Genomic DNA, 14,312 nt, shown 5'->3' with positions numbered 1-14,312 from the left:
GTCTTCCTCCCCGGAGAGAACTCCCCGGGGCCTTTCAGCCTTTCTTCTTCTTTTTTTTTTTTTTTTTAGTAAAGCGAAATCTTTATATGTGTTACGTGCTGAATTTATAGCCGTGTAATACGTTAGGACGTACGTGTCGGATTGTTTCGAGAAGAGAATTCTTCTTTCATTTGAATGAAAAATTGGCAGCAATTTTCACATCCGTTCGATATCCTTTTTCATATTATCCAATCGTAATAATCCTCGGGATAATTCTTGCCTTCCGCGAAGAGAAGAAAGAGGCTTCTTCTCGATTCGGGGGGAGCGCGGGGATGTCGTTAACCGTGGTCGTTTTCCCTTGGAAAGGAAAGGGCGCGTGGCGCGGGACGAGCGGATTGAAAACGGATGCGGTGTTTTTGCCGGTGGAGAATCCGGTGGAGGGAAAACGTCTACCGCGACGAAAACGTGCCAAGTCATTCGCCACTCGGTCTGACCCACTTTCCGCGGAAGCGTAAAACGCGCGCACTTTGCCACGGCGATCCGGCCAAACTGATTTCCCCCTTTTTTTCCCTCCTCTCCTGCCGATTTCTATACGCGGCTGCCTCGCCGTTTCTTCTCTTTTTTCTTTTTTTTTTTTTTTTTCTCTTCGGTAGACACAATGAACGAAGAGCTGAAAAAGAACGCCAATCTCTGTGCACGCCTCTGTGATTCTACGTTACTCGATGATCGCGGCATTCGTCGCTGTGTTTTCGCCTCTTTTTCTTCTTTTTCTTCTTTTAAATTGTATCAAGGTTTCCTCGAATAATTTTAACAACGTTCGATTCTATCTACCTTCTATTCCTAAGCAAACTCATTATTCATTTTCGTTTCTTCTTCTTCTTCTTCTTCTTCTTCTTTTTTCAAATTGTATCAAGGTTTCCTTGAATAATTTTAACAACGTTTGATTCTATCTATCTTCTATTCCTAAAAAAATTCATTCTTCATTTTCGTTTCTTCTTCTTCTTCTTCTTCTTTTTTCAAATTGTATCAAGGTTTCCTTGAATAATTTTAACAACGTTCGATTTTATATATTCTCTATTCTTAAGCAAACTCCTTCTTCATTTTCATTTCTTCTTCTTCTTCTTTCAAATTGTATCAAGGTTTCCTCGAATAATTTGAACAATTGTCCAACGTTCGATTCTATTGCTGAGCAAACTCATTCTACTTTCGTTAAAGGGAAGAGAAGATGTTGCGATTAAATTAAATTTATACCGTTTGAAATCGAACTTAATTACGTGTTATTTTACCTCTCTCTCTTTCTCTCTCTCTCTCTCTCTCTCTCTCTCTCTCTCTCTCTCTCTCTCTCTCTCTCTCTCTCTCTCTCTCTCTCACTCACGAGTCGAATCCCCCGAGAATCTGCTGGAATCGGGCGGAACGTTTCTTCCGAGGCGAGGCATTCTTAATTAGCGCACCGTTTAAGAAACACGTAAAAACCCGACACTTTGAATCCCCCTTCGCGCCTTTCAAGCCTTTCTGTGTTTACGTACACATCGCCACGGTTCAGCGCAACGCCACCGCCCAAGACTTAATTAAGAACAACAAATAATTATTCGCCTCCGCGAGCGCAAACAATTATTACGCGCGGCACGACTTGTCCAGCGGCAAATTTACCTGTTACAATTTCCACGCAGGCTTCGAGACGAAATCAGAAACGTCTTTATTTTATCCTTATCCTCGCTTCTTCAAAGAAGAAATTCTCCGTCCACTTTAAATGTATTTTCGAAAAGAAAAGATTCGCGTTGCGGAAAGATAAAAAGAGGGGGATAAAAATGTAGAAGGAGCGCGCGAATATTTCGAATCTCTATGCTGCGGCCGAGTCGAAGCGTGGAGTAATCAGCGGTGGCCGCGCTGTTAATTATCAACGACACTAATGGATACGATTCGATATTGCGATACACCGCGAAATCCTGCGGTGAATCCGCGCAAATTTGATAATTCGCGGGGAGGGGACGCGTCATCCATCCGTCCGCCCGTCGAGGCAAGTTATGGATTTACGTTGGCCTTTAAAACATTTAAAACATTGTGTAGAAATCTCGTTTAAAGATCTCGGCCGATTAACCGTTCTGTTTGAAATAACGTTTGATGAACGAATCTAATCTACGGCCGAAATTAATGAACCGCGATAAACTTGGCGTGTTTTATTAACGCGGATTGATATAATACCGGCACAGGGGAGGAAGAGGGCAAAGTGACGATATAAATCAGGATAGAGAAACTAGAGAGCCTGCGTCACCGCGTTTTCGAATGAATTAATAATAGTCGAAGAAGCATAGAGTGGAACGAATTTCCGCGCGTGTATTCAATTCTGGTGGAAAGGAAGAAATTGATTGTTGTTTTCTTAGTGTCTGATTGTTTCTTAAATAATTATTCTTTTTTTTTAAATCATTTCTTATTGATTTTTCCCTCGGGAAAAAGTAAAGAGTAATAAAATATAAGAGTAATACATTTTGCTTTGTATCGAATGAAAAGTAGTATGGAATATATTGGCGGGGAGACAGTTAATTTCGAAATAAATTCGATACTTTTATTTCTTTCCCGTTTGAAACTATAAATTTTTTTTCTGTGGAAAAACGTTAAATTGTTAAACAATACACCAGACGTAATACATGGAGGATGAAAGAAACGAAATAACGGAAAATGTTTATTTCAACGCAAAGAAAAGAAATCTGAAAGTGATGTTAAAAAGTGCTATAAAAAAAAAAATATATATCTTGTGAAACTTTTCAATCTTTTAACCTGCCACCTTTTGAACTTTAACTATCTCCATTTAATTACCCGATAAAAACTGTAAAAAGAGATAAGTGATAAAAGAAACAACGTAATCAACGAAATGGATAATATCCTAAGAACACTATACTTTTCCGATTGTTCCAATATTTCTAAAAGGTGGCTCAAACACTGTGCAACAATTGTTGCAATGAAATATAAAATACACCAACTGCCTCCAAATTTAACCAACTCTTCAACAACTTATACTTTATTTAACACGATTTATTACAATTACGAATCAAATCTAGAAAAACTTCTAACGGATATAAAATATTCTCAACTCAAATCTCAAACGACGAATAAATAAGAAATGGAAAAATAAATCGAATTTTTCCTCCATCCTGCAACATCCAACCGAGAGAAAGAAAAAAAATTAATCATCCGCTTAACAATTTCCTATCTCAACCAACTAAAAAAAAAAAAAAAAAAAAAAAAAAAAGAAGAAAAACAAATCGAAGAACGCGTCAAAGAAACAAAGAAGCCTCGAGGAACGGATTATTGATATGGAAATGGCAACGAAGAGGGGAGGGGTAACGAGAAGAAACGGGCGGACGAATGCATATTTGATAGCGCGCGATTATTAATGCTCGCTTACGAGCGAGATGATTGATGGAATTGCGGGCCACGGGGGGCCTTAATGATTTCCTCCCGTAATACACGAGCCGCGATAATCGCGGAATTTCCGTTTGTCTCGATACGATGATACCCCTCCTCCTCTCTCTCTTTCGCCCCATCGAAACGAGCCGTAACAACGAAAGAACCGTTTCGGTCTTCACGGCTTTCCTTTGAGAGAACGGGCACGATAAGCCCCTGGTTGGCTGAGGGTGGTGGTGGTGGTGGTGAGAACACAATGGAGACATGCTTGCAAATATCGGGAACGGCCTTCGTGTTGTGCAAGAACCGTTTGAAGAATTAATTAGAAGCGACCAAACGACACTCGCGTCGTCGACTCGCGTTCGTGAAAGGCAACGAGCAACTGAATGCCCCGTTTACAATGCGCGTTATTAACTCTGCCGACGACTCTCATTTATTTTCAGACTCTCTCTCTCTCTCTCTCTGTTAATTATGGTTATAAGACAATGGAGGAGGAGGGGGGAGCAAGCGGATTACGGTTATAAGCCGTTACGTTTTTCTGGATATCCCTCCCCCCCTACTTTTTTCCCTTTTTTCTTTCCTTTCTTTATTAATAATCGTTTGTTTCTCTCGTTTGTTTCCAGATTTAATATCCATCGTCAACCGTCGCGAGGTTGAAACAATTTTTAACCTGATTTCGTTTCTTCTTTTTTTTTTTTTTTGTTTTTTATTCTCGACGTTTGGATTTATTCGTTTATTCGTTCGCGTACGGTTACGGATAAAAAAAAGGTGCAAAAAAGGGGAGGAGGAGTTTAATCGAGGGTTTTCCATTCGCCATGAGGTTTAAGGTTTATAAATGTTGCCAGGTTTCACGATTGTTTTTTTTTTTACGTGTTAAAGGATCGATTTATACGTCGTGGGGAATTCTTTTCGATTTTTTTTTTTTCTTTTTTGTGAATTTGGGAACGAAATCTTCGATTCGGGAACTCGAAGAAAAAAGAAAAATTTGCAATTGTTGCGCTTTTAGAAAATTTTCAAAAAAAAAAAAATTTAAGGGCCAATAATTATTCCGAATTGTAAAGTCAATTTCGTTTATGTAGAATTTTTTCGAGATTTTCGGTCAACAAAGAAATTGACGAGAAGATCAAAAAGAAAGGCGAAAAAACCGATGTTTAACCGAGGTGGAAAGAAACATGAGGAATCAGCATCGAGATCAATGAACGAACCCTCCTAGTTACGTGGAAATCAAATATTCTTCAGTGACTGCAATATCCGGCTGTGCGGTTCAATCTAATCGGGCTCGTAGGTCTGACTACGCGTCGGCCTATACCACTGCCGCCGCAAATTACATATTCGAGGATCTCCAGGAAATCATCGAGCAGAGATCGATGCTAATCATTCCATCCGATTCGAGCGTAACGTCTTCCCAACTTTATTTAATTATTCGATCTCTCCCTTTCTCTCTCTCTCTCTCTCTCTTCCATCGAGGCTGGAAATTTCAACAGGATCAGGTTCGCGATCGCGACGATCGTGGAAATCAAGGATAATAGGATTTAACTTTAACGATTTCACCAATAATTTTCCTATACCAAGGAATCCCAAATTTTTCTAACTCCTTTGGGAATTTTATCACAACTCATTCTTCGATCTTCTCGAATATCATGGAAATTATTTATTAAATTAAAATTAAATCTCTTATATTTACAACGAGTTTTATAATCAACAATGTCAAAACAATTAAAGCCAAACTGCAAAATATCTCTGTCTAACGATGACGAGATAGAATCATCGAAAAGAAAAAGAAAGAGGGGGCACGAAATAAAGGAAAAACCATGACAAAATCCCTCGCGCTAATCCTCGCGCAAGTACTACTCTAAAACTTCCGTTTCAACCTCTCCGCTCCCTTTAAAACTTCCTCCCTCTCACAACTCCCCCACATCTTTTTACGGGCGCACAACAGTGCACAAACTATCTGCAAACTTTTCGAACACGCACTGTTTATTCTGGAGAAGGCTGGAGAAGATTCGAGGCGAGTCACGGTGTGTAGAGATCGAGATCGACGGGCAGAGTTGTTAGGCAGAGGGTGGAGCGCGAGGGGTCACGCGATTCCAACACTTTCCTTCTAAGGATTTTAACGTTCGAGTAAATTCGCGACTCGATTAATACGCGGTCGCGTGTCGACCACTTTCCAAATTTATTCTTAACTTAATGCGCCTTATCCTTTACCGTATAACAAGTTGGCTCGCAAACACTTTTAATTTACAACTCGTCTTGGAGACAAATTCGTTTGATTTCGATCGAGTTCTCATCGTGGAAGAAGGTCGAACAACTATTTTTTCGAAGATAAATAACTGCATCGATTCGAGGATGAATTTGTTGTACGTGCTGCTTTTTGAAAACGATCGATCGATGTTGTTACAACAAATAATCGTAAAACTTGAATTCGCAAGCCTTGAAAACCCTTCGCTGCTTCTTGGAGGCAAATGTTGATCGGGGCTTATTTCGCTTTAAGTGGCAGCGTTGTTTAACCATCCTCGACATTTCGGTCTACGAAATGTTTCGGGACGAAACGATGTTGATTGAGGAGGAAACGAACACGCAGTTTGTTTCTAAGTAATTGCGTTGCGACGCAACGATGCTTGATGCAAATGCCGTGTTTGCTTTTATGTTAATTCAAACTTGCTCAACCGCGAGTCGAGAGAAAGGTAGATTTAATCTCTTATGACGTTAAAAGATTAGGAATTGTAAAAATGTGAAAGGTTAAAGAGGCAACCCCTCCTCTCTTTCCCTCCGTCTTTCTCACTCTCGTCAACGAAAAGATGTACCAAATATAACCAACACCCCTTTTCACCCCTTCACAAAAACACCTCCTTACCAAAAAAAAAAAAAAAAAAAAAAAATCACTCGAATCCAATCCATTTCTAATCGAATCGGCCCCAACGTCTCATCAACGACCCTAAAGAAAGAACCAACAAACCGTCCCATCTCGATGTCCCATCTAGGGGGCAGGTTGGAAAAGCAGCTCGAGATAAGTACATTGGCGGCAGACGGAACGCGAAGTGCATTCGAGGAGAGGGAAGGAAAAAAGAGGGGGGGCGGGGGGGAAGAAACGTGGAGAGAAAGGTTGGTGGGGGCTCGACGGAGGTTGTGGGTGGAGGGTTTCCTCGCGTGCAGCCTTGACATGGGCCAGGAAATCAATGGGACCTCCAACACGAACGCAAACTCGGTCAGTCGAGCCGCGCACACGGCCCATGCCTATAATTCGCAGCCGCACGCGGGAATGTTGGGCATCGGCATCGATCCGATCGAGGGAACCTCGCCTCTTTTCTTCGCGCGATTAGAGCAAGATTGGAAGGTCGAATTTGCGCAAAGGGAGGATCCGACGGAGGATTAAAGCAGTTGGAATGGAGCTCGCTCTCGATAACTCTGGGAAAAATTCTGCGCGCCCCGTGAAAGTTTAACTTTAACTTTAACTCGAGTTGGGGGAATAGAGCGAGGAAATACGAAATCTGTAAATCGAAGTTGTAAACTTCGTAAGCGGAATTCCTCTTGTTCTCTGCAACTTGGAGAAATTTATATACTTGTGCGTTAGGGGAGATGGAATAATAATAATTGAATCGTGTTAAATTTTATTGAATAGTTATTTTTGTTGCAAAGAAATACAATCAAAATCGACATTGAACAAATAGAATAATGTACAAAACTTATTTGCAAAGTTCGATTCGAATCTGTCAATTATACTGTGAAAAAAAAAATCTGTGAGGGGGCAAGGAAGGGGGAGTATCGAAGTCGTGGTTGCTCGAGCCGTGGTTCGAGTTTCGCGAGGTGGTGATCAACGTCCATGATGAAATATAATTGGATTTGTTGGGAAAAAATGGAATCTCGAGGAGGAACGATCAGAATTTAACGAAAAGAGAGGAAGAGAGAAAATCATATACCCGACTAATAGCAGGAGGATCGAGGAAAAAGGAAACAATACGAATTAAGGGAGAAATAAATGAAACTTGTTTGTGCGCTTTTAGTTGCTGGAGCTAACTTAGATAAGATTTTGAAGAATGATGGCCAGAGAGGAGGAGGATATATTGTTTGTAATTCGATTCTATCGAATCGAGGCACGGAAGATTGAATTTCTCGTCTGTCGCGAGAGAGAGGAGGAGAAAGAAACGGTTAAAACGCGGTTATCGGAGAAAGGTAAGCTTGTAATAATAGATCGATTCGCGAGCACACCTCGCGGTCGAGATCTCGATACAATGTCCATTGCAACGTCTGTCCCGATCTGACGGCAGGCAGCGATACCGCCGATAGCTAGGAAATGAAACGACGTCTCGAAGGAAACGTCGAAACGGTTGAATAAGGACGCGGTTGATTCCCCGGAATCGAGACGGAGGCAACTTTCCTTCCCCGACTTTCTAAATCTATCTCCGGCCCCCGTTCTCTCGCGATCTTTCCCTTCCATCATTCTCATTCTCCACGAATAATTTCTTCGATTTCGTTTCCAATCGAAACCAACAATTTTTCACGTCGTGAGAAACGAGGTTGAATGTAATGTGATACACGTTTCTCTCGATCGAATTGGTTAATTAAGAATTCCACGAACGAGTGGTTGGCAAACCTGGTTACATAGAAAACGAGAGGCAATCGAAGTTTCGAGGCGAGGAAGGGTATATCTGGCGAAGGCGAAGGAACCTTGACGAGAGCTCGGCCAGGGCTGCCAATCAATGGCGAGGACATCACCCTCGTGCCGGCTAACGTCTACGTCCTTGATCGTCCGTTCGCCGCCACTGCTGAAACGACACTTGGCTCTGAACAACGATCGCAACACCGAGGACAAGCAACTTTTAAACCGTCTATTTATACCCGCCGTACCTTTCGCCTCGCCCTTTCGCGCGTATTCCCAACGAAGGAGAGGATCGCGTTCGTGCGAGTTGGTGGTAGTTCAGAACGAGAGGATGGGAATTGATCAATCGTTCAAAAATGTAAATTCATCTTAAGATACTTTGACATTTAAAGGTGGCCTGATCTATTTTTTGTGTGTACCCTCGTATCGTATCGGAGGAATTGCATCTTTGTGTATTAAAATTTTATTATTAAGAGACAGCAAAGGAGGAGGAGAGCGGCTGATTCGTTGTTGGGTAATTCGGTAATTCTATAGTTTCTCTTCTTTTTTTTTTTTTTTTTTTTTTAGAGAAGCTTTGTCCCGTTATTATCGAAATAAGATTTCAATCCGAAAGAAATAATAATAGTAATTTTCTTTGTCTTTTTATTTAGAAGGTTTCTTGGTAACGTGGGAAAGCAGCAATGTTTGGTTATGTTTGGGATAGTATGTTTAAGGCTGTAGTTCTAGTTTACCTGATTCTAATACATCTTCTTTCAAGATTTGTTTGGATCAACAATATAACGATTCTCTTTATTTCTTTTTATATCGTATATCATAAAATTTCTTTTTCCTTCGATTTTTCAATTTTTTTTTCCACGTGATAAATAAAAATTCCATGAATAAAAAAATCAATTCCTAAAAACCGCATCAAAGATGATCGACCATCGTCCATTTCTCCAACCAGAATCCAACCTTCTTCCTTCTCCCCAAAAAATAATTATTTCCGCGCAACACGCCAAAAGATCAGGAGTAAAAAAAAAAAAGAAAAAAAAAAGATTAATCACGGCGAGAGACATTAGAGTTCCAAAAAAAAAAAAAAAAAAAAAAAGCGGCGTCCACGAACTGAAAAGTAGGAGAACTATGGGCTCTCTCTCTCTCTCTCTCTCCCTCTTTTTCTCTTTTTTTTTTCTCAATCCAGCATAGCAATAGGATCAGAAGCAGCAAGCACTTACACGCGAGATGGTGCGCGCGTGTGCGTGTAGCAGCGGCATTCGGCCGTCGTAATGTGTGCGCCCGAGTACGAGTGTAATAAAAGAGCTTTCTGGGTCGCATTAAGGTAATGCTTCCATGGCGCGCGGCTAGGCGCGAGCGAGGCCCAGCTGAAAGTTAGGCGAAATGGTGGAACAACGAGAGACTTTTCGGCGGTATCAAAAGGCCAGCCAAGTCGCGCGATTTTTCTCTCCTTGCCCACCACCTCCCCTTTCACTCTTTATTCCCTTCCAGTCCGATAATACTTTGGCTAGCGTGGCTGTATCATCTTATTCTATTGGTGTCTGGTAAAAATTAGGGATGAATCGGCAGAACGAAGGTGATTCCGTCAAATGCGTCTCGTCTTTTCTGAAATAAAATTTTATAAGGGGAAGCAAATAGGGAACGAATCGTGAAAAAAAATTTTCAACGAAAATTAAACGAACAAATGAAATTTTGTAAACATTTTTACAAATATTTTACAGTATTTGAAAAAGAAATTATTCGTAAACGAATACGAATACGTTTCAATCTTTCTTGATTAATGTTTTAAGAACTCATTGCAATAAATCGTTCGATTATACTTTTCTCTACGTGTTTTTTCTTTTTTTTTTTTTTTTTTTTTGACATCACAGAGCATTCAAGACACCAGTGGAATTACCAGTTTTAAAACATCTGCTGAATATTTCACGAAACAGCAAAAAGAAGAAAAAACAAATAATAGAACAAAGTCCGATAAATTTCACCCGATAACGTCCGCCCGCCGACCGTTTGAAAGATTAAAACTTGAAATCGTTCTCCGAAATCGTTTGCACTACAAAATAGATGGGATCTGTCCAAGAAGATGGATACCCAGGGAAGAAAGAAATTCCACAAACCGATCCGTTAATTAATCGAAAGCCAATAACTCGGTTGATAAATTATGATCTACCCTATCGATCGATCGTCCACTATCTCTTTTCCTCCTCGCGATTCTCCAGACCGCCCGATTCTCCCCCTCAACCCTGAGACGATGATCACGGCTACGATAAATATAATAACGAAGCAATGCGATCGAAAACATCATTGACGAAATCGATCGCTTCTAGTGTCAGGGCCACTCGTCGTTCCATTCGCTTATAGAAACGCTCGCCTCGCCTTTCTTACCGTCTTCGTTAACGAAGTAACAATGGCACCTGGCGTTCCACCACGGTGCTCGATCGAAACACACTCGCGTTTCACACCTCCTCCATTCAACCGGACGTCTTCAACGTGTTACGTGAAATTTCATTCACACAGGCTTTCTCCTTGTACGGCCAATCGTAGTTAACAGCCCTTTTCACGCATATAAACTTCGAAATAAAATAGAATAGTGCACTGCCGTATAACACGTAAACAGGACGCCTCGAAATTCGTGACGTCCAATACAAAAATCGATTAGATCGATCGATACTTTTTACTGCTCCGTTTCAAGATGAAATACGTAATCAAACACGAGCATATATATCCCTTGCCGCGGATCTCCTCGGTAGAAAAGAAACTCGTCGTGGAAAAACCTTGATAGTCCGACCGCGATAATTAAGCGGCGGATGAAAAAAACTCGTCCACGTTTCGAGCAATTTTCAAACCCTCCCTCCCCCCCCAATAAAACCCTGGAACTCGGTTAGAGGCTAAAGAACATCCTGTCGAATAAATTGGAGGAGGAAGAAAGGGACGAAGGAGGAGGAGAGTCGTCCCTCCTTTTCGGGTATGACGAGGACGACGACGACGGTGGTGGTCGGTCGAAGCAATCCCCTAATTGGATAAAACTCAACCCGGCAACCCGGTAACTGGTAATTTCCCTGCGCCAACGTAATTACTGGCCCGTATTTACGCCAAGAGAGGGGAGGCGGCCAAGGCGGGAACGGCGTGCTCGCCGTTTCTCCGCTTGTATAAGCCAAGTGGAAAAAAAAAAAAAAAAAAAAAAAAAAAAGAAGGCAGGAGCACGCACGAGAAGGCGAAAGACACGAGAGAAGGAAGGAGAGGGGTGGCAAACCCTTGCAGAGAGGCGTGTGTATAAAAAGCCATCGCGATCCCGTGGTATACAGTGGCACGCTAATGGGGCGCTGATATAATTAACCGCCATACCTACGCTCTTATCGAGCCCTGGCAACGTTGCCGGCCAACGTTGCCGACGCCGCACACCACTCTCGCCCCACACCTTGAATAAAAATAGAACGATGGATAACGCTTCCCCCGATACGTCATTTTCTTAATCCTCCCTCCCTTTACGTCAATGCGTCTCGTTTTTCGAGGAGCAAGAGGAGAGGAGAGGAGAGAAGAAAAAGAAGAAGAGGAAAGGAGGGAGGAACCGTGGGGTTGTTCGTTTCGGCGCCCCCATCGAGGGGAGGAAAAGGAAACCTTGAAACGCGTTGGAGCACGCGAATGTCGAAGAGGTTGATCTTTGTGCACACGCACGCAACGTTGGATCGAACGTAATACGCGAGCAAAAAGAAAAAAAAAAGGAAAGAAAGAAAGAGGTATTCGCAAGGGTGTATAGAATTTCGAACGAGGGAGGATAATCTCGGGAGAGGCGAGGATTGAAAGAGGTCCGCTCCTCGATTACAGACGCGATGGAGGAACTTAAATCCGTACTGCCCTCTCGGGACCGATACGTGTAACCTTAAAGACAAACCGATCCTTGGACCGATCCTCGTTGCGAAACGGATTTTTCACGACTCTTTCACCCGTTTCTGATCCGTATCGTCGTCCAACCTTCCAAACATTTTCAATTTTCGAATCATCGAGACGAGAAACGAAGTTGAACGAAACGTTTGGAGGAATCGTCGAGAAATCGATATCTGCTCTTCGAATCGCGAAATTTAACGTCACGTTTATTTAATCCACCGATTGTCGTCACCGCCCCGCTTGCGGCTAATTTTCATCGAAACGCTGCCAACTAGCACGAAAATGTCCCCGCCGCGCCGTTTAATTGGGGCGTTTCCCGGCCGGCTGGGAGGCAATGTTCGTTATAAACGAACACACGATGACAAGGGGGGAGGGTGGATATCGTGTCTTGCAAATTACACGGATAAACACCCGTCAAAATTGATGTTTATATCGTAATGAGCAACGCGGCCATGAAGACATGAATTGCGTTCAACGATCGAGCAACGATCGCTGGACTTGGCGAGTTGGCCGTTAATTAAAACGCGCCCGCAGCTTCCAATTGTGCGCACTTTTAAACCGCGCGCCCTTCCACGCACGAGTTAATCAACGATCGGCGGCGAAGCGATCGAAACCAGCAAGCGTTATTATTTCGTATTCGTGAAACGAATCATTTCGAATCCTCGAAATTTGTTAAGAAGGTGGAAATAGTTTAGTGGCCACTTCTTCTGCGGTGATTGCAGTATACAGAACGTTTCAGAACTGCAGACTCGATTTGTGAATGATGCGTGAAGTAAAGGATTTCTTTTTTTTTTTTTATTCGTAAATCAAATAAATACTCGATGCCATTTGAAAGAGAGATGATCGAATCGAATAGTGTAATATTGTTGTGTATATATCGTGTCTCAATCTCGCGTCTTCCTCGAACGGAGTAATATATAAATAAGAATTTTCATCATTTTATGTCATTTCCTCTATGTAAATTCGATGTTAATATATTCATGGAATATCATTTGGAGAGGGATTTGACGTAAATTCAAATTGCTAAGAATTAATAATAATAAACTTCGATTGAATTCTTTTAATAAAATAGGGATTATTTAAATTGAAATTAAGGGCAATTGATTTACATTATTTAATAGCAACCAAGTTGTATAAATCGTGACAAATTTTTAACAAAAAAATATTCGATCGCCCCGTAATCTTGAAAATCTCACATCGCTTAACCCAGATCTTAAACACGAGCTAAAAACGTCTAATCTTCGAGCGAATATTTCATCTCTTTTAATTAAACGAAAAACTCTGCCCCTGCTTTTATAAACGTTTTAAAAACTACGAGTGAAAAAAACACCTTTGCGTCGAAGATAGAAAAAAAAAATTCACGCATCCGCTTATTCAATCCTGCCTAAACGCCCAACCTCACTCATTCAATCCTTCGACCGTAATTGAAATTTCTGCCAGGAATAAAAAAAAAAAACCATATTTCTTTCTTCCAGAATCGAGTCTCCGATAACTTTTTGCATTTCTATTTAACCAAATATTGTTAATAAAGAGATAAAATAAAATATTTCGTCAATACGTATCAAGATGTATCTCGTCATCACGCGTCCAAGCGAACGAGCATGCTTGCACAACCTCCCTCGACGATCGATTGCCCTTTCTCCTCTCGATTCACAATATTACGAGATTATACACATCGGATCGAGAAACGGAGAAACCCTCCATCGACGGACGACCGCCCAGATCCTAAATTTTTCCCTTCGATTTTCCTTTCGATCGTGAAAATTTTCCAGAGAAGAAAAGGAGGGCGGAATGCGTTGAATAATTCGAAAGTTTCCACCGTTAAATTAGCAACTGTGCTCGGTTGAAAATCTGGGGAAAATCTCGAGTTTTGCGTAACGCTGTTAATTCCGCGTCTGGCCGAGGCTTCGTGTTGGACACGTCCCGGATTAATCCGGGAATCGGTAGTTTTTGCACGTTGCAGAGTCGAGATAATCTCGAGGACACGTATACGAGATCTTGTATCCCCGTCGCGAATTAATTACTCGATTGTTCGCGTTTGTTTCGCAAACAAGATTTTTCTTCGATCGAACGTCGATTTCATTAATTTTGCGAAGTCAGTTGTTTGAAATTCAAAGAAAATTTTAGCTCGAAATCTCGAAAAGGAGAAATCATCAACCATTCTTTTTCTCTTTATTTATTATAAAAAATAAACGAGATATATATCCTCGTTTAATCAACTATATTTCGCGTAACATATATATTATATTTTCGAATATTCGAATAAACGTCTATAAAATATGATTTCCCCGCGTGTTTAATTTCGTGCATGGATTACATGCTGTTTATATGTAACGAAAATTCATTCGTTACGAGTTAATTAAGAGTTAACCGATGATCGGTCGACGTTCCAACTTGAAAACAGAATGACGAGAAATGGAGAGAGAGAGAGGGAGGGGGGAAATACGTACGAAAGTAATAA

The 14,312-nt window shown here is 41.4% G+C and overlaps 1 protein-coding gene and 1 long non-coding RNA gene across 12 annotated transcripts in view; one reads left to right on the top strand and one right to left on the bottom strand.

Annotated features, from left to right (window-relative positions):
• Positions 1-14,312, bottom strand: part of LOC147657375 (uncharacterized) — a 194,970-nt gene that overhangs the window by 107,207 nt on the left and 73,451 nt on the right. The gene's annotated exons all lie outside the window — the stretch shown is intronic.
• Positions 1-14,312, top strand: part of Rdl (Resistant to dieldrin) — a 79,470-nt gene that overhangs the window by 4,081 nt on the left and 61,077 nt on the right. Inside the window, exon 1 of one of the 11 annotated variants that reach the window (XM_086910019.1) lies at positions 7,293-7,551. The exons of the other annotated variants lie outside the window; for them this stretch is intronic. The gene's annotated coding sequence lies outside the window, so the exon portion shown is untranslated. Of the gene's footprint in view, positions 1-7,292; positions 7,552-14,312 lie in introns of those variants that run through there. 11 annotated transcript variants of the gene reach the window in all.

Source organism: Apis florea, unplaced genomic scaffold (genome assembly GCF_048593485.1).
Source record: "Apis florea isolate Af1SG1 unplaced genomic scaffold, ASM4859348v1 contig_3170_pilon, whole genome shotgun sequence".
NCBI classification, from domain to species: Eukaryota; Metazoa; Arthropoda; class Insecta; order Hymenoptera; family Apidae; genus Apis; species Apis florea.
The sequence above is the reverse complement of the archived record's forward strand: the minus strand, read 5'-3'. Positions and strand labels throughout refer to the sequence as shown.